The sequence below is a fragment of the Mesoplodon bidens genome (genome assembly GCF_964165515.1).
Source record: "Mesoplodon bidens genome assembly, chromosome: 1".
In the NCBI taxonomy this organism is placed as follows: domain Eukaryota; kingdom Metazoa; phylum Chordata; class Mammalia; order Artiodactyla; family Ziphiidae; genus Mesoplodon; species Mesoplodon bidens.
In genome coordinates, this window is record NC_138176.1 from 204,706,857 (window position 1) to 204,726,107 (window position 19,251).

Below are 19,251 nucleotides of genomic sequence, written 5' to 3' on the forward strand. Positions count from 1 at the left end.
ACTGTTGGTGGGAATGTAAATTGATACAGCCACTATGGAGAACAGTATGAAGTTTCCTTAAAAAACTACAAATAGAACTACCCTATGACCCAGCAATCCCACTACTGAGCATATACCCTGAGAAAACCATAATTCAAACAGAGTCATGTACCACATTGTTCATTACAGCACTATTTACAATAGCCAGGGCATGGAAGCAACCTAAGTGTCCATCAATAGATGAATGGATAAAGAAGATGTGGCGTATATATACAATGGAATATTACTCAGCCATAAAAAGAAACGAAATTGAGTTATTTCTAGTGAGGTGGATGGACCTAGAGTCTGTCATACAGAGTGAAGTAAGTCAGAAAGAGAAAAACAAATACCGTATGCTAACACATATATATGGAATCTAAGGGAAAAAGAAAAAACGGTCATGAAGAGCCTAGGGGCAAGACAGGAATAAAGACACAGATCTACTAGAGAATGGACTTGAGGATATGGGGAGGGGAAAGGTAAGCTGTGAGAAAGTGAGAGAGAGGCATGGACATATATACACTACCAAATGTGAAATAGCTAGAGGGAAGCAGCCGCAGAGCACAGGGAGATCAACTCGGTGCTTTGTAACCACCTAGAGGGGTGGGATAGGGAGGGTGGGAGGGAGGGAGACGCAAGAGGGAAGAGATACGAGAACATATGTATATGTGTAACTGATTCACTTTGTTATAAAGCAGAAACTAACACACCATTGTAAGGCAATTATACTCCAATAAAGATGTCAAAAAAAAAAAAAAGCAACTACAGTTATTTACTTTTTCAATGAATGAACAGACAGGCCGTCTAGCTCCAAAACCCGAACTTCTAGCTACAATGCAATATTATTTATCAAAATTCTTGACAAAAACTTCTAACTAAAACATTAAGTTGAGCTGCTTACAGAAGATAAAATTCAGTTTCAAAAAATTCATACTCTCAATATGCAATGTAAAATATGTTATGAGTAAATATTGAGCTATCTCTACTATTATTTAAATGTTTGTCACCATTTTATCAGAAAAAAGTTAGAGGCTGAAAGAATTGTTGATATATATGTGAGTGGTATATTTACAAGAGCAAAAATCAGACAGAATATCATTTTAACCACATGGTTATTAAATCTGCAAACACTAAACTGATTAACTTTTTGTTACAGGGTAAAATAGCTTATTATGAATTCAATGCATAATGTTTTTAAGGTTTAGACCTTTCCATTAGAGTGATTCTTACAGAATATAATGATAAAATTGTCAGAAATAAATTGTTCATTTTTTCCCCTAAATATGTGGCACAGTTTTCACAATGCTTTGAAACATCATCACTTGAGTTTCTTTTTTCACTCCTTTTGACCAGTCAGTGAAACTTTTGCCTGGGGCACAGGCCTACTCTTCCTAGCTTTACACTGGAAATGGTCATCTCTCCCAATCCCCAGCAACAGAATTTATCATTCTCATAATAAAAAGTAATGATCCAGGGACTTCCCTGCTGGCGCAGTGGTTAAGAATCCCCCTGCCAATGCAGGAGACACAGGTTCGAGCCCTGGTCTGGGAAGATCCCACATGCCGTGAAGCAACTAAGCCCATGTGCCACGACTACTGAGACTGCGTGCCACAACTACTGAAGCCCGCACGCCTAAAGCCCGTGCTCCACAACAAGAGAAGCCACTGCAATGAGAAGACCATGCACCGCAACGAAGAGTAGTTCATGCTCACCGCAACTAGAGAAAGCCCGCGAGCAGCAGTGAAGACCCAATGCAGCCAAACATAAATAAATATATATTTTTTAAAAGTAACGATCCAGTAAGTCTCTGGGCAGATGTTACACTTAGTTATGATGTTTTATTGACCTTGCATTATTCCACAGAGAATTTGGAGAGGAATAAAAGATTATTTCCTTATCACAACAAATGAATAGCCTTTGCTTTGTCTAACATTGTCTTTTTTCTACCTTTAATTAAACACTAAATGTTTATTTGTGTTCTTTTAATTACTTTTAAAGCATCCATTATTTCTGGATTACATTATTGAACTCTCAGTAAATCAATATAGACCTCTGTATTTATGTTTTTCAACCATTCTCACTTCTTTAATTTGGTCCATTTATATCTCCCTTTGGGTTTGTTTGTTTGGTTTTTTTGAGTAGAACTCCTGATTTTTATGTCAGAGGGAGGAAAAACAACACACAGAATATTCTGTATTTAAGATGCTGCAACTGCCTCAATGGTCTCAAGGAGTAGGTGGGGTGGGTACATGCTTGTGTGTGAGTGTTTGTATGAGTGTGTGTGTTGGAAAACTGTATACTGAGGATAATTCCTAATTCTAGTTCTGCTGAGAAACTGAAACTGGTTGCACAATCACTGTAAACACCTTGTACCATAGTCCCTTTCCTCTAACAACTGTATGTACTATTTGTAGTTTGGAAGCACAGAAGAAAATACGCTTTAAAGAACATGGGATTTGGTGGCAGACTGAACTAGTGGCAGATGATATCCGTGAGATTTTGAGCAATTTAGATGTCTCAACTGGAATGTGGTAATTATAAAACATTTCTCGGAGTGTTGTACTAAATGAGGTGATAAACATAAATTAGCCTATAATGACCACAGCACACAGTCATACTACCAAATACTTACTGAGCATCTACTAGGCTGCTAAACTGTCTTAAGTACTTTGTTTTTGTTATCTAAATAGACTAATAAATGCACATCATATATTGTCTCAATACATATTACCTATTGTTTTTGTTAGACTTTCATCTTCTTGCTAATTTTGTTTTTTTTTTTTAATGCTTTTCTTGGAAAAGACTGAAACAAACAAAAAACTCTTAAGAATGGCTGCTTTTCCCTTATCTGACTAGCCACCTTTGACTCCCCAGTGAACTGCCATGTTTTGCTTTGCTCAAACTGGTGCACAGGCTCTCCTCTTTTTTCCTTTTCTCTCAGCTGCCTAGAATCACAGCCAAAAACTTTTGTACTAAATGATAGATGGGCCTGTTACACCCCGAGTACATCCTTGTGATTTAGATAAGAGGCAAATGCTACAGAACTATCAGTGCAAATGCTACAAGTACAGTGTTCTAATTGTGTTTAAATGAAGACTTTTAAGCAGAAGCAGTGTTATATTTAGACCATATCAAGGGTGAGAAATATTCACAGAACCACTACTTGAAGATAAATTTACTTTTCTTGATATTTATAATGTTGGTAAAGAAACACCTCTTATCCTTGCAATAACTAGCTTCTCATAATTGAAGCAGAACAAGTTATATATTAAAGTCCCTGACTTTTCCTTTGTAGACTCTTGGGTCAACCTCACAAAAGGGTCAGTACTGTATCTGTGAAACTTAGACTGCTAGATCAGTCAATTATAACCTCGCCATAAAAAATAAAACACAGGGAAAATATAGAGAACTGAGATCTTAGAAGTGGCAAATACCAAGAGTGTAACATTACTACAGATTTTCCTTGATGTACAATGGGGTTACAACCCAATAAACCCTACGTAAGTTGACAACCTCCTACGTTGAAAATGCATTTAATACAACTAACCTACACAACATCACAACTTAGCCTACCTTCAGAACAATTACATTAGCCTACAGTGGGGCAAAATAATCTAACACAAAGCCTATTTTATAATATAGTATTAAATATCTCATGTAGTGTATTGAACACTGTCATGAAAGTGAAAAACAGAATGGGTGTACAGCTATAAAATAGTTGTGTATTGGTTGTTTACCCTCCTAATCGCATGGCTGACTGAGAGCTGTGCTAGCTGCCACTGCCCAGCATCATGAGAGAGTATCATACTGCATATTGCTGGCCTTGGAAAAGATCAAAATTCAAAATATGGTTTCTACTGAATGCATGTCACTTTCACACCATCATAAAGTCAAAAAATCCTAAGTTGAACCATCATAAGTCAGGGACTGTGACATACTGTCATAAATACAATCACTGGTAGCATTGTGACTTGCTTCCAAAAATGTGCAATATATTTGTGTTTAAAGGGCTATAAGATTTTGTAAGGCAAATTTAAAATTAAGTTGTTCTGTATTAAGAACTGACCTTAAAATGATGATTTCTGTCATACTGTTTATCCACGAGCACCTCCAAATTTTGATTAAAAACTATGATACAGAAAAATGTTTCTCAGCCTAATTCAGAGATAGAAATTCTATGTTTTGTGTTATATTACCAAATATGCAATTATATTGCCAATATTAACCTACTCAACTAATCAAAAGAAAGTAATTAGCAGTATAAATCCAATAAACATAATTATGTATAGTACTTATATCAGGAATCATAGAATGTACAATGCTATATAAATGCTAGATAAATAAAAAGAGATACATAAAAGTTAGTAAAACACAAGGTAGTAAATGTGATAAAAGGTCATAAGGAAAGTTAAAGTAAAATGTTCAGAATGGGGTATGATGACTTCTGGCTAGAGGAAACATCGTTAGAACTGGGTCTGAATATTCCGGTTAGACTGGGAACTTCAGGGAGAGGACACATCATGGACAAAACAGAGTGGCAGGGAAGTGAATTTGGCTGGAGAATAGGGTATGGAGATAGAGGAGTATCCTGATAGCCATTCAGTAGGGTTTAAACATTCAAGAATTGTTCTGTGTATCACACAGAAAAGTTATACGGTACATATTTTGTTTGAAAAAGAATGTCCTGCAAACGATGTACAGAACAGTTTGGAAGGAAGGAAAGCAGAGATGGATGGATCATGTAGGGGATTAGTCACAGCAGTAATCCAGAGCGAGGTAATGAGATGACTAGAGGAATGGGATTGGAAATGGAGCAAAGGGATTGGTGTTGAGAGCTATTGTAGAAGTTGAATGGACAGAATTTAGCCACTGTTATTTATGACTGTGATAACTCAGATTTTATCCTACTTACAAGCTAACACGTTAGCCTGCCACAGCTTTATGGATGCTGGCCAAAGACACGAGAGTCCGGGGTCAGAGACAAATGACTTTATTCCTCATAATAAAAGCAGTAGCCAGAGTATCATCATTTTCTTGACCAGAGTCCCCAAGCCCTAATTCCCACAGAGAGGTTCAGGTAATGCCTACACAGCCAGTGGGTTGCATCATAGAAGAGGAATCCATGGCCTAGGCAACCTGTATCTTTTATAATCGCCAGTTAACATGTCTTTCCTTTGCCCCAGAAAGAGACACTATCTCTAACAAAGGCTGTAAGCACATCCGCCCTTTGTTTTAGAGAGAGAAACTATTTCTCTCTTCCAAGCTGTTCACTATACAAGAATCCTTGAAACATAGCCTCAAACACAAGGCAGTTGGTGCCTTGCTTGCAAAATGTGCAGAAATGTCAGATACTTGTTCTCTCAGCACTACTTGGATGTGGGCAAATGACATAGGACATGGAATAAAAACAACCAGGTTTTGAGTTTGACTAGGAAAATGGGAACCATTATTATAGCAATATAGTAAAAGAGGAGGAAGTAGATTTTAAGGGCCAAGTCACTTTTTGCTATGTTGAGTCTGAGGTGCTTCCATAAATATATGTTGAAAATGTGATACGAGAGTTAAGACTTCAGAAACATAGAGATATGTTTTGAATATTTACTCCATAGAGGTATTTGAGGAAGTTGTCAGGGCTCACAAAACTAAGAAACAGAGGCAAGTGAAGGAAGACAAGCTGGCATCACGTGAAGAACCTTCTGAGTTAGGAGGTATGGCAGGAAAAGCTAAGGCAGAGTAAGAGATGGAATATGAAAAACAGCTAGCAACAATGTTTCAGTAGCTAAATGAAAAAGGCCTTTTACTAATGGATTGGTACTACTGCTAGCAGTTTCAAGCAATGAAAAAAGAAAATGAGGAAGAGAACCACATTACATGCACTTTCAGTATTAAGCATTTTTTCCTTGGGGGATGCATGTATGTTTATTAAATGTTTGTTTAAGTTTGTTGAATAGTCCAGAAAAAGATGGAGGAAAAAGTCAAATTTCAGGGGATAAAGAAATAAGCAAGACCACTGGAGGCCATGACAGCAGACAAAATTTTGTGAGGCTATGAGCAGGGAAAGTTGTTGGGACATTTAATTTTGCGAGCAACAGGATTTCAGATGAATAGGGTTTTTGATTTTTGTTTGCTATTCTAAAGAAATGAAGAGGCTTATTAACGATTTCAGTAGGAGCAGAATTTCACAATACAAAGCAGAGAGGGGTTGGTTCATAGAATAAGATCTCAAAAGACAGAAAAAGGGATGGAGTCAAGAACACGGGTGATGTTTACTTTGGGAGAAGCAGGACACATTAACATTCAGAGACCTTTCTAGATGGAGACAAGAGAACTCAAAGGAGCCTGCAGCAAGGAGTCTCTATTTTCTAGGTAAGATAGTAATGAGATCACAAGATGAAATGTTTAGGGGTGGAAAAGACAGGGGAGGGAACTTATATTTATTAAATAATCTTGTAAAGTAATCAATCATCCCATTTTATTGACGATAAACATGAATGTCAGAGAGTACATTTTTGCCTAAAGTCATGAAAAGATGATTAATAGTCAAGCAGGGTTCAAAACCTTATCAATCTTATGCTAAAGCTAAGTTTTTAATTGTTGTGGTCTTTATGGAAGTGGGCCACAATGGACTCTGAAAAATAAAATATCAATTAGAAAGAAATAAAACAACTGCTGAGAAGCTGGGAGTGCCAAGTGGGATCTGGGTTTCATCACTTGTTAGTTGAATCAACCAGCCCAATATCCTGATTTTCTTTAGCCTAAATTTTGAGGCTTTCACATGGGCTGAGTTCATTGTGAACTGTTTTACAGCAATAATGTAAGAGTGCTCAACAGATAAAGAAGTGAAAAACCACCACTGCCTCGGAGAGTTCTACTGCCAGTTTCTCCTCTAGGCTGACCTTCTGAGCCTTATAGCTGGTTTGTCAACAAAGAATCTGGCTGGCCCAGATTATCTTACATTAACTAAAAGCCAAATCTAAAACACATAAATAATACCATACGTGTCTACAAAACCACCTTCTAGTCAACCAAATTTCTAAATCATACAATAAAAATTTTTAAATAATTCCAAGTATTTGGAAACAAGAAAAAAGTCACTTTGACATAAAATTGACATATATAAAGGAGACTGTGCATAATGCATTTTTAAATGAAATTCAAACTTGAAATTTGATTTTTAAGATAAAAATTCAATATAAATCTATATTTAATTATTCTGAATAAATATTATATATGTTTTAACCTTCTAAACAAAGTCCTATTGTTTTGGTTACCTTCATTTTAGATTCCTCTTAATTTTGTTTAATTTTGATATCTCTGAATTTTAAGTCTAGGGAACTATTCCATCTTCTTTCACCCTAACCTTTCTAAGTGCTGGCATTCTTTTATTCTGTGTGGCTTTCCTATTTCCATTTTTTACATCTCAAACCATAATTTGGGTGGAGTACCCATGAATCCCATCTCTGTGGAAACCAAGACATAGGCAGCAGAAAGGTGATTTTATAAGAAAGTCCACTAGTGCAGAAGAGCCAGTGTACACATTTACTTTCCTAGCAGACTTGGCAACTTACCCTGGAAAAGAACGTCTGCCTCTGTTGAATCTTACTAGGCAAATGGAATATTTGAAGGCCGTTGGATATTTCAAACAAAACAAAACAAAACAAAAGCCAGGTGGTAGAACTGTGTTGGTGTTCTCACGTGTTATGCCCAGAAAGTAGCAGGCTGGAGCTTCCCTAGGACTAATTGGTATCACAGTGCAATTCCTGCCCAGAACTGACAATCCAGTCATTTTAAACCTTTTCATCACCATCACAGTGTAATTACTATAAAGTATAAAATAACTACTTTTTATAAGAAACTTTAAAAAATCTCAGTGTAAACAGATAAAAGTGGTTCCTGCCCATCATTCCCTGTCCCCCAGTACCGGGGACTTAGGCACATCAAAGGAATTCATGGAGCTCCTTGGAGCAGGTGTGAAAACCGCAATGATCCACTACATCAATGTTTCCCTCAAAAGAGAGATACCAACATTTTACTTCAGGAAAAAAGCAGCCTGATATAATAGAATATCACTAGTTAAGAAACTTCTTGAAGCCACTTTCAAGGTACTGCTGCTAAATTATTGTAATTTGACAGCTTATCTAATCTATGTCACCTGCATACCTGTAAAATGAGACTTTCAAAACACACATACCCACCAGTTACACGCAGGTGTTTTAAAACAAGTGTTCCCCGAGTATCTAAATGTTAAAGCTTAGATCTTGAATTTTACGTTCTTCATGGACAAGCACAATATGTATTGAATGGATTAATAAATTAACGAACAAGATTGACATGGGTTAAGATGAATCACATTCAGAACAGAAATCATTTCCATAAATATGTAAAGATGAACCGGCACATCCATTACCCTTAAACCTCTCTTTAACTGATATCCCAATTTCACTCTTAGTAGCTATTCAGCCTTAGGTGTTAAGCACACCTCTCTCCTCTGGTCTTCTCTTTAAATTTCGCAGCTACTTCTGGCAGGAAAGACAACTGCCTTGGTGAGTGTGAATACATACCACCGTGGAGTGCAAGGCACCTGAGAAGAGGATGCCAAGATAGGGAAAAAGACAGGGAGCTAGAAATATAACATCTATGCATTTGTCTGCTTATAATCTAATCTATATGTCAGTCATTTTAAAAAGAGTTTAAGGTGTTTAGAAAGGCAGTGTTGCCTCTGGCTGTACTTCATGCTGCGGCCACTTAATAGGAAACAGTGTCCTTACTTGGTATCACAAAGGACAATTCAGAATCGAGAGCTCCATCTCTAAGGATGGTTTATGCACTCTATCTTGAGGCACACCAAGGAGAGAGTTTATCACTTTCAGAAAACACTACCATTATTCAAGTTAGAAAGATGGCTGATGGGAAAATTATTTTTTTTTTTTACGATTTAGAAAGATCATGAAGGCAAGCTGGCTTTAACAAAAAATATTTTTATGCATTTCCTGACTGATTGAATTTATAAAGTCCAGAAACTCAGCTGATAGCTTAAGCTTTTTATTTTTTAAAAAATTACAATGGGGGAAACCTAAGTATTATTTGGACTAGCAGTTGTGAAATCAAGCAAAAGGGAAGTTTTGCTAATGGGTGATTTTAATATTCAAGAATGTGATGGCTCAGCGTTTTCTCCAATGTTTCTGCCAGCAAGACCACTAATTAATGATCATCTTTACGAACGGAACATCATTGAGACTATTTTTTTCTCTGCCAAGAGTCAATACTTCTTATTTTGAATATGTTTCATTATTCCACTCCACTTTTCTGTTTATTTCTACCTGAAAATTTCTTGATTTTCTTTTCATTCAGTCCTCTTATTCTCACTATAGGATTTTTAAAAGCCTGGTTTACTATATTGAAATCCTCCAACTATGAAGTCAGCAATGTTTTGATTTGATCCATCTAACATTAGGCTGAATTTGTGAAACTTAGACATCAACATGAAAGAAAATATTTTTTTTTAATAAAATGCCTGAATCAAAATGAGAGGTCAAATTTTACAGGGTGTTTTGCGTCTTGAAAATCTTCCTGCTGTAATTATCTGAAGCCCTTCGCTAGATAATCATTAAGGGACTCTTGCAATTGTCCCTTTTCTCTACATAGATCACCACATTAATTAAGGCAGGATCATTGGAGACACGTTGCTGTTCTGCATCTTTAAGTATTTTTAGCTCTTCATTATCAAAAAAGAAAAAAATGCATTAAGAAACAGGTCGCTTCTCAGCCAAATTTTCTGATATACAGATATTCTCAAAAAGGTCTCTGGAATGGGTGTTAATCTTATTTCTGCACTTTTTTTTTTTTAAAGAAGGTCATTATGAATTTTACACATTTTTTAACCTGTAATGTACTTTACTGATTTGATTTCAATTGAGCTAGTAAAGAAATAGGAATCCGGTGCTTGCTGCAATCAAGATGCCAAAGTTATATTTACACTATATCACAGCTTAGGTAGACAAGAAGAAAACTGATAATTGATTAGCCCCAGAGCAATTCCGATCTACCTAGAGAGGCCTTCCCCACTTAATGCAGTGATAGGAGATCATGGCTCCTGGCTATAGGGATGCGAACCAGAGTACATCCAGTCCTAACCTTTGGAGGATGTCGTTACATTGTACTGCATTAAAATAAAAATACAAACAAAAGCAAGCAAACTGAGTTGATAAGAGCTGCTTCATTTTCCTTCATTTCCTTAATTATTTTTTTCGAAGGCCAGCTCACATGCCCACTAGAAGAGAAAGGATCTGAGAGAAGTAACCTAAAAGTCTTCTTCTAAGCACCCTTAGATCCCAGAACAGTGCATGCACCTAGTACTTGCTTTGTAAATTTTCATCGAATGACTGTACCTCACCTATGAATTCTTCCATGATATCCTCTGTCAGAGCTAATCTCTCTCCTGGGTGCTCCCCTAAACACCTTCCCCATAGAGGTAGTTCAGCAGAAGCTGCCCATTTCAAAACTAATGGTGTAGGCTGGTGTCCTCTACTGGGTTGTAAGTTCCCAAGAGCAGGGATGACATCATATTCATCTTTTCCCTCTACAGTTCTTTGCCCAGTGCCTAGCAAATAATACCAAGTAAAAATTTTTTTTAAATGAATAAATTAATGTATATAAAACACCAGTGGAGAAAACAGAAAATCAGTTACTAAAAAATTAACTCAGTTTAGTTGTTTTAAAATAGGAATCCCTCAGTGATTTGTATAGCAGAAATTAGGATTCAGATCCAAGTAAGAAGAGATAATATCACCCCATAAAGATATCACAATTTGTTGTATAATACGTTAAAAATATATTGTGTGATATTACGTTTTTACACAATTTTAAAAACGTATTTACCTTTTATGTATAGTTAGTTAGAGAACATTAACACCAATATGCATGGGTAACACCTGAGGTCCTCATTATAAATGCAGAGTCCCAGGCTTTTGCATACACATTGACTGGTAAGTCTCCTTTTTTTTTGAGAAAAGGACCTTTTATCTGGGGAGAAAGAAAGATAATCAGCTTTTCTGAGAGAAGGCACTTCTAGAAAAGCCTTGATCCCTGTGGCTCTATCACCCAAGGCAGTGAGAGGGCCCTTCACTCTTCAGCCCTTTTACTCCCTTGCAAAAGAAGCTCCCAAATCTCATTACACACGGTGCATTTTCTAATCCTGGTGTTATCTATGGAACTCCCACAGCAGTTTAGGAATCTGGATAAAGAAAGAAAGTACCAATCTTAAAGTACTTAATAATAAAAAGAGCAGCTTTTCAGAATTACAAAAAATGAATGGGTATACACAATGTTTTAATTGAAAGTGTCTTGACAATAGAATGAAATTGTAGGCTAGATATTAATAGTATATAATATATATATTTTTAAAAATTTACCACTTGTTAGATCCTTATTGGGGGCTTTACCATGACTGTAGGAGGTAGGTGCTAGGATGAGGTCCACTCTACAGACATAACTAGTTTACCCCACTGCTCTCAACTTCTAGGAAATGGAATGAGGGAGCTTGGCTGCAGAAGATATACTCTGAACTACCAGGCCACATCGCCTCTCAAAACAAGCCTGGGTGTATGTGGGTGTGTGTTTAGGCATATATGCATACCTGGGAGCTATTTGTGTCAAAACTGTCTACTACTGTTTACCTTAATGGTTGGAATTCAGGCAAATGGGACAATATTTATACCTTGAATACCGTTAAAATTTTAGCGGAATTTGTTAACAGTTTTATCCCTGTGTATCTCAACAGTACATTTAAAATATAACAGTTAGATGGGAACTTTTATAACTGTGTGATTCAAACACAAGTACAAGAAATATTGAAGAAAAAAAATTTCTCCAATTACCATCTACTCCTAAGTTTCTCCTTCCCTCTGGATTTGATGTTAAATCGTGCCACATTTCTCAGAAACTAATATCTTATAACTGACTTCTAAGAAAGGGTTTAGAAAAAGAAAAAAAAAGTTTGAGTACAATGCAAGCCTCTATTATAATACTGTTTCATTCTCCTATTATCTCTCATTAGAGCATACCACCTGCTCTAAAATTAGTTAATAATGGTTTCTCAGCATATTTAGTTTTGTTAATACACAAATACACAAGTGCATCTGTAAATATACACACACAAGCACACATACATATATATGTATAATGTATATATGTATAGATATATAGATATATCATAGACTAGAATGCTTTCTTGGAGGGGTTTTGGGGCCTATGTGATGTCTGTTATTTAAATTTTCATAGTATTTGCACACATGAGAAAAGTAAAAACGGGAATAAAGAAAGATGTTTTAATAATCATTGGTGAGCCTGTTTAAAAATAACATTTAAATGTCCTTTAAATGATAATTAAAACATCTAAAAGAAAACCTCTCAGTTAGACTGTGATTAACTATTTGATTTGAGCCCAAATACCTTGAAGTTGTAAATTAAGTTTTATCCAGTAGAATACATAATCCCAAAGGTTACAGCTTTTTGGCCAGTAAAATATTAACTGGCTTTGTATTTATTAGCCAATTCATTTCAGAATTCCTTTGACTCACTGTTTCTATAATCTTTATACCTCAAATTCTCCTTTGAACCAGCTTAGTGGTTCCCATATTAATTAGCCAGTTAAACAAAACCTTTGATATGCATTCATTTTATTTTTGTGTGAAACATATTTTTTACTTTTTGAAAACTATAACACACTATAGAAAGACCAATTGCTAAGTTTACTTGAAGCACTGTTGAATCGTCTTTTTCCTCTTTTAGTTTTAACATTCTATATTATTTCAGATTATTTAAAAACTCAGAAAATATTTGGGGCTCATATTTATAGTCTTCCTAAGTAGTATAATCTGTTACCTAAATTAGGTAAGTAAGCTTCCTTAAACATTTTCATCCTTTAAAGGTAAATACATGAAAAAAGAGCTATGTTCCAAATGTCTAAGCCACACTCAATATACTGACTCCTTACTTAGGAACTCAGCAAGAATAGGTGGATTTTTTAAAAAACATACATCCCACAGGGTGTTGCTGTAAATTATTTTTATAAATTATATTGTCTCTTTCATTTCCCTTTTTATTTGGAACGTATTACAAACTCTAGTGGTTTCAGAGAAAGCACGTAGCTCATTCCAAGCATCTTTTCTGGAGAGTACAGGTGTGACAAAGTATGAACAAGAACAATGGTTACCCAACCAATCAAGTGGCCTCCGAAGGACAAAAACCAGAGGATCTAAAGCCATGAAGGAGTCTGACCACTGAGGAAGCCCTAGGGAAGTGGCTGCTCCATTTCCTCTTTCAAAAGGTTTTCATACGGAGCATCTATCTACTCTCCTACAGAGATGAGGGGACTCCCTAGACAACTACTCGTCCTCCCCCCTCCACGTTCCCCAGTTTACATACACACCCAAGGAGATTAATTAACACTTATTCCAGGAAGAAACACAGACACTAGCATCCGATATTGGAATAGTCCTTGGTGAATAAGTATAAAACTTATGGAGGGAGAGGGAGATATTTTGAGAGAGGAAACAAGCATTGGACTTTATTGCTTTAAGTCAAAAGAAATTGGTATTTGTGGTAAAAGTATGAACAAAACATACTTTTTTTGAAAAACGAACAAAACAATGAAATTTTGTACTAAGTATCTACTGTTTTTGTGGCAATGGCCTGTCACTTTAAAAGGCTTACATAAAATGAACAATTGGATCGAAAACATCTACTATTATAGCATGCTCTGAAGATCTGACAACCTTCAACAAATGGATGGTTGTGATCCTACAGGCAGACACATAACTATAGATGCACAAGTAGAATGGTATTCCTTTTAAGTATAATATAAATCATTTTATATAATATAGTTATAAACATTTAGTTTGTTTTTTCAAAACAAAATACAGTCAGATTTAAAAATATCTCTACTCTGAGACGAACACTTGACAATTTAAATTCAAGAGTCCTTGTTTTTTGAAGGAAACTATGAAAGCAAATGCTTTTGAGAACTTGGCTGTTATATGAGCCATTTCAATAATCAAATTCCACATTCACTTTTGAGTGATGACTTTGGAAGCTGTCAGGACATACCAGTTATAATGTTTCTATTTATAGAGTTACTTTCTTCAAAGAAACAAAGTGTTTTATGTACGTACCTAACAATTTCTTTCCAGGAAGATAAACTCAATATGTATTGAGATGTTTCCCACTTGTTAAGTTGCATCCATGCAATAAATCCCATGTTTAGCAATGTTCCCCAATAAAGCTTAATATTTATAAACTCATGCATATCCAAATTTCCATTAGAAGATTTTTTTTTTTTTTTTTTGCGGTACGCGGGCCTCTCACTGCTGTGGCCTCTCCCGTTGCGGAGCACAGGCTCCGGACGCGCAGGCTCAGCGGCCATGGCTCACGGGCCCAGCCGCTCCGCGGCATGTGGGATCTTCCCGGACTGGGGCACAAACCCACGTCCCCTGCATCAGCAGGCGGACTCTCAACCACGGCGGCACCAGGGAAGCCCTAGAAGATTTTTACATTGTGAAAATGGATATATAGCATTTTGTGGCCAAAAGCATCACACAGTTCCATTGTGGTTGTTGTTTCTTTTTTGTTTGTTTCTTTCTTGCACAGTTTTTGGTCATAAATCATAGATGACAATAAATAGGGCAATCTTAATTCCCTTTGCATAAAATTTCAATGCCTTCGCATAGCTTATACAGAAATCCAAACTTTTTCACTATAAGATCTGAAATACCTACAGCCTCTATCTCCTCCTTCCGCTCTCATATTCCCTATATTCTAGGTACTCTGGCCATTTCATGCCATTGAAACCACCAGATTCTCCCATCCTCAGGGCCTTCACATGTCAGTTTGCTCTGTCCTATACGTCTGTCTCACATTCTAATCACCCCATCCCCAAACACTCTCTCATCACATGATTTACCCCTTCTTGCCTTTCTGATCTCAACTGAAATGTGACCTTCCTATATAAACTTTCCATAAACTGAACTGACTGAATCCAAACGGTTAATGGGTTTCCATTCTTATTACACATTTTCTGTGCATCTATTTTGTAATGCTTTGGGGAAAAATTGAGAAGGAGGTGGTCTCAGGAGAACGGAAGTACTGATGTAAAGGTGCAAAAGGGGAAACAGTATCTGCTCCGCCACCTGGCTCTAGGGATCTTAAGGAGGGGAAGAGAGGGAGAAAACTGCAGCAAATGCTGAAGGTGCCCGTTTGACTGACGTAATTGAAGTACTCAGGGCACAAGAGGCAAGGTCACTGGCAAGGGTATCAGTGGCATGATTCCTCCCTTAGTAACTCAAGGGCAGCAGACTCCAAAAGGAAAGGAAAGCAGATGAAAGTGAGCAGACTTGTTCTTGAGCACATGTGAGATACCCCTGGAGGCTGCAATAAATCACTGGGAGACTGAGGGGAGGTTTAGGCCCTGCAGATGGAACTCTGCAAGGGAGAGGAATATTATTTATCCTCAGGCTGTTCAGATCCAAAGATACTTAGGTCAAGTAAATGACCCCTGGGATGGTAACAGTCAGAGATTATCTACAGTTACAGATCTGTCTCTATACTAAACCAGATAACAGCATCCAGGAATTATCAAAAGCCACAAATCAATCCCAGTGTCTTACGATGAAATCACATAGTGCTTTTCCCTTTCCTCATGGCTACTTAATGGATACTGGCAAGCTTTCAAATAAACAAACAGAAGTGAGGATAAATGATGCTCCCCAAATATAAGGTGAGGCATCCGTCAGACTTGGTATGGTCAGGGAATTTAGTCTGGTTTTTAGCTAAGTTTACTTTAGCACAGCCATAAATCTAGCTGTAATTAGTCTCTAACTTCAATGACTCAATACATTTAAGCATTTCACTTGACTCTCAACCGTGAAAAACTGCAACTGATTTGACACCAGTAATATGCTCTCACTCGCATGCATATGATGCTGTCAGTACAACATGTGCTTTCAGTATCTGTTTTTTTTCTTGTGATACTGATGGACTATCACGAACCATCTTATATCCCTCCTAGTTTCCTCTGGCCTAATAGGATGCATTTGAGGGGCAAGTGAACATGGTAGAGCTTGTGGCCATTGGTTAGATTTCTCCCTCAATATGAAACAAATTAAAGCAAATAGTATTTCATATCTAAATCACATTTAACATGTTTTAAAATGGAGAGTAATTTTTTTTAAACTTTAAAAATGTATTTGATATGCGTGGGTATTCCTGCACCTGAGAAAGATTTGCATTTCTCCAGGGATTTTTATTGACCCACAGAATCATAATAATGGGGCTGTGTAAAATTTCATCAAGTGCTAATTTAACATCTAAGTTTCTATTAATTGATTTGTAAAGGAGACAACAATGAGATTCAAAGGAAGAGGCATCATCTGTGGACAGCTCCATTTCCAGATTCCGAGAAAACTATTAAAACACTTACAGCATTGAGAGCGAATCAGATGGGGTATGTACTCGTCTGTGTGGCCATATTGCATAGCGGGGGTGGGGGTTGTCAGGGTAATAAAGTTCAGTCATCCATTTAGTCTCCAGTTGGAGCTCAGGCAACTGTAATTTGTACTTATGATGATAAATTTCCAAAAAAATGCAGTATTTGTAGACCATGTTAAAAATTATTCAGTGGAACTAGAAAATTACCTATTTTGAAAATAAAAATGCACAAATATACAAATGCAAGAGAAACTGGAAGATTTAAAATGCTTGTTTTAAATAGAATTATCATAAAATTTTGATAGAAAATAGCTCAGCATATATTTGCTAATATTATATACTCTTTTCATTTCATCAGTTCTACTAAGGCAAATACATGATTTTTTGTATACAAAAAAAAAAAAAACCCTACAGGAAGTATACTCTGACCACAGGGTAAAATTTTTTATGATTATTAGCATGGGAAAAGTACAAACAGGTAGATACTTTTCATAATTTTAAATTATTAAATATATTTAATAGAAAGGAAATCTTATTTTACAAATAACTTGAAACCTTAAATATATATGTGACCTCAAAACACACAATGTTACTTTGTCCTGAGAATAACAGCTTTAAAAGAATTTAGGCTTAAATATTCTCCTAAATGCTTTGTAAGACTTAAACTATAGTCCCTCAGAGCTCTTGACAAAAGGGAATAGAAAGAAGCAAAGATTTTATAGAGCTCAGGGAAAGTTGAAAGATGCCTGTGTCATCTATTCCTTACATTTTTAAAGAGTAAATGGTAGACAGTTTTCCAGAGAGCCTGCAAAATTGCTAAAATTAAATGTTTGGACCTAAATGTGGAATGCAGAATTAGCTACCCTATTTTTAATTTGGCATTTTCAAAGGCAAATTAAAAGGAAATATATATATTTTAAAGTACTCAACTGTAAAATGGATATTATAGGAGACCTAGACTTATAAGAATAATATGTTTTAAAAGCTCTAGATGTCACACAATGTAAGTATATTTACAAATAACGATTTTGTTTTCCTTTTAAGTGTAATTGTCTAAAATTTTCAATACTCTCCCCCCTTTTGACCTGTGATATCTTGACATTCAGCAAATGGGTAAGCAAAAAATTAAGTGGAATAATTGGAAAGAACCATTAAATAATCAATATCTGATAACTTAGTAATGTGAGATAAGAATTTTATGCATTATTTGGGCTTATAAACTAGGTCCTTTTTATAGATATTTGCTCTTATTCGAGTCATTCTCCAAAGAATTTTTAGGCACTGATTACAAAAGATGGCCAGAAATGGAAATTCTGTGTATATAATAAAGTCAGGTCGTCACTCAATAAAATCAGGTCTATATACCAGAAAAGACCTTTACCTTGAGGCTAAGGCAATCTGGACTGGACAAATATATTTCTTGTTGGAACCATTTCCGTCTATAGTCCTTAAACATTTCACACACATTTACTCTGGGGGTTTGGTTTATTACTTCTCTTCACTCCCAGTCTCTTAAGCACTGGTATCACACTTGCAGAAATATCTCTAGATAAGACATTATTGACGGAATGAGAAAGAATAAAATATAGATGTTTATTTCAGAGATGTTGAAATGGTTTATAAAAACTCTATGAGGAATACATGCATAATGTAATCTATCAGGAAAGAGCAATGCTATCTTTAAATAAAAACAGTATGTGTGTATTCTGAAAGGTTGGACTTCACTGTTCTGTGTCACTTTCTTAAGGTGTGCTTGAATCCAAACTGACAGCTTTGGCTTGAAGTAGGCTTTAAAACAATGTCTGTTTTAATGCAATGAATTCCAAAATGAAATTTGTTGGAGCTGGCCAGGATACCTGCTACAAGTCAAAATGTTTATGGCAGGGAAGCAAGACCTGAAATTTAGGCATTTAGGGGGTTGCTATTATGATAGTTGTTCTAAACAGTTGAGTTCAAAATTGCATTTGTCCATTCTATTATCAAATATTATAAAACATGAGGTAAAAATAAATGTTAGGGAATTTAAAAGACTACAATCAAACTTATTTCAGAAAACTGCTAGTTTCCTAATATATGCACAGTTTTCAGTGTCTTTGGAACTGTAAACTCTGCCAGTGTGATGAGCAGATGATGAGCAGGTGGCTGTGTGGCGTTATCAATCACACAGTCAGAAATCAAAGTCTTCCTTTTTACTTTATAAGCTGTCTGGGAAAAGAAGGTGTGTGTGTGTGTGTGTGTGTGTGTGTGTGTGTGTGTGTGTGTGTGTGTGTGTGTGTGTGTGTGTGTGTGTGTGTGTGTGTGTGTGTGTGTGTTGGGAGCAGGGGGAGATTAACTTGTAAGCCATTATCTGATGCATTTACTAAGTCATCTATGAGAAGACGGTTCAGTAAGAGCTGAGCATTCATATAAATCTTCAGGGACCCAGGTTCTCTCAAGTGTGACAACACACTCAACTGCAAGCACTCCTATTTTAAAAGATTGCATTTGGCAAATGGCTCTGGTGTTTTGAGTTCTGCTCAGTGACAGGTTTGTTTTCAATCTGATTAACATTATCTAAGGACAATAAAAAATGACCTTCAATTAAAACCCCTTTAAAATTTTCTATGTGAGTCCCCCCCTGGTGGATGTTCTTTTTAAGAATGATCTCTAAAACACTTAAGATGATTATAGAAGAGCTGTCTCGGAAGCCATAGAAAATAACCATTGTTCAATGCTGGTCTGTGCACCATTAGGAATACTATATGAGCGGAC

The 19,251-nt window shown here is 36.2% G+C and overlaps 1 protein-coding gene across 2 annotated transcripts in view; it reads right to left on the reverse strand.

Annotated features, from left to right (window-relative positions):
* SNCA (synuclein alpha) overlaps positions 1–19,251 on the reverse strand; it is a 129,239-nt gene that overhangs the window by 23,846 nt on the left and 86,142 nt on the right. The gene's annotated exons all lie outside the window — the stretch shown is intronic.